Consider the following 2,703-nt stretch of genomic DNA (forward strand, 5'->3'; position numbering starts at 1 on the left):
ATATGGTGGCTCACAACCATCTGTACTGAGATCTGGCGCCCTCCTCTGGCGTGCGGGCATACATCAAGGCAGAATGTTGTATGTTGTATACATAATAAATAAATAAATCTTTAAAAAAAATAGTAAGGTCAACCCAAAGAAAAACATATAGTAATCCTCCTGGATATTGGAAGTAGACAAGATCGCTGGGCAAAAATTGGGAACTTGGGAGTGGAGTGAGATGGGGCCAAGGGGAGATGGGGAGAGAAAAGAGTGAAGGGGAGAATGGGGAAAGCTCCGGGGAATGGGATGCTTGGGATACAGGAAGGGTGGATATGGGAGCAGGGAAGCATATCTCTTAATTAAGGGAGCCATCTGAGGGTTGTCAAGAGACTTGACTGTAGAGGGGTTCTCGGGTTTCCAGGAAGATGCCCCCAGCTAGTTCCTCGGGCAGCTGAGGAGAGGGAGCCGGAAAAGGTCAGATCCTATAACCATACTGATGAATTTCTTGCATATCACCATAGAACCTCCACCTGGCGATGGATGAAGAAAATGACTGAGCCCCATATTGGAGCACCGGACTGAGCTCCCAAGGTCCTGATGAGGAGCAGAAGGAGGGAGAACATGAGAAAGAAACTTAGGACCGTGAGGGGTGGGACAGAACTAACGGAAGATCACCAACTCCAGTTGGAATGGGACTGATGGAACAGGCGACCAAACCGGACTCTCTGAATGTGGCTGACGGTGGAGGCTGACTGAGAAGCCAAGGACAATGGTTCTGGGCTTTGATTCTTCTGCATGGACGGGCTCTGTGGGAGCCTTGTCAGCTTGGTTGATCATCTTCCTGGACCTGGGGGGAGTTGGGAGGACCTTGGACTTAGCATAGAGTAGGGAACCCTGATGGCTCCTTGGCCTGGAGAGGGAAGGAGGGGGGGTATGGGTGGAGGGGAAGGGAGGGAAAGGGGAGGAGGAGGGGAGGAGATGGAAATTTTTAAATAAAAAAAAACAAACCATGAAAAAAATAATTCTATGGTAAAATTACCAGCAATGTTATCATACTGTTTTAGAAGAAGTCTCTAAATTGCCTAGCAACGGAAACTGTTCATCCAGACCCACATGACCCTCCTAGTTGCCATGACAAAAATGCCTGCCCAAAGCAAAAGGAAAAAGTAAAGTTACATTTTGGCTCATAATGTGAAGGCATGATCCATTAGAACAGAGAATGCATGATAGTTGATTTTGGGGTGTGGGAGTGTCATGGTGCTTTTGTAGATAGGAAGAGTCAATGATGGCCTGTTTCTCATTTCTCTTCCCTTCTTTGTCCCTTTAATTCATTTTTTGGTAATTCATTCATTCATTATGTCCCACATAATGCTGCCACTGACATTCAGACTGCGTCTTTCCTTTGATTTTAAGCTTTCTGGGAACACTCTCATAGACACAGGTGTAGGTCTGTTAGGTAATTCTGATTCTAGTCAAATTGACAGTGAAGATCACCTACATTTGCAGTTACAGCATTATGTAGTCACCAAAAGAGCATCTTAGAGACTATACTGTGATACAGCTGCATCACTTCTGGGTTTATTGCAGGGAATAGTCAGCCAGCTCCCTATGGAGACACCTCACACATATTTACTTCTGTACTTGTTACTTTATCCCAGCTGTGGCGCCAAACTAGGTTAGCCTTTATAAGTGGAAAAAACTGATAAAAGCAGTTAGATACATGTATGTAAAGGAGTATTATTCAGACACAAAGAAAACAAAAATAAGTTATTTTCAGGAACATTTATAAAACTAAAGATTACTGTGTTAAAGTGAAATGAATGGAAACACAGAACCAAGTATTCCATGATCACTGATCACTCTTCATATTTGGGGGGCAGAGGGAAATAAAAGGACATTAAAGAAACATAGGAACTGTTAAGTCACATGAAATAAGGAGAGTTGTTGGGAGAGTGGAATAAGAATGGTTTATAAAGGGGATAAATACATTTTATGAAAAAAAGTTGGAAAAGTCACAATGAGACATATTAATATATTAATTTGTATAATAAAAAGACTATCATAAATAAAGAAATTTAATATTGTTATGGATTGCTATTGTTTTGATAATGAGTTTTAATACATACATTCTAATTCACTACCTCCTTAGGTTAACAGAATGTTCAATAGCTTGTTCTAGTGATGTGATGTCAGAACTCCCATATAGCAAGGATCATGGAGTCTGCCTGTATAGACTTCTTCCACTGTAATTTTATTCCCCATTATAATATTATAGTTTACAAGCTAAAAAATGTAGTTATATTTTGATGTATTAATTTATTCTTATTTTGTTAGTCTATACTAGTTTTTACATTTAAAAATGCTTTTAGAAATTAATTTCTAGAATGGCTAAATCATTGTTTTTGGTAATGTGTTGACATACTTAGGGTCAAATCTTTGACCTCTAGCATGCTAGTCAAGAAGTCTTCCACTGAGCTCAACCCAGTCATTAAGGCCTTAAAATGTTTTATTCTTTACATGTACAGAAAAAATACAACAAGGAGTTATTTATCATAGAATGGAATAGTGCATATGTAAAACTAGCTTACAAATACCATGTGAGATATTGAGATCAAATGTATTATTATAGGAAACAAAGACTTTGCTTCATAAATACTTGTACCTAGCATGTTACATAAATTGTTATACAATTATTTATGTTAGTAATCTGAAAGCCATTAG

This window comes from Arvicola amphibius, chromosome 14 (genome assembly GCF_903992535.2).
Source record: "Arvicola amphibius chromosome 14, mArvAmp1.2, whole genome shotgun sequence".
In the NCBI taxonomy this organism is placed as follows: Eukaryota; Metazoa; Chordata; class Mammalia; order Rodentia; family Cricetidae; genus Arvicola; species Arvicola amphibius.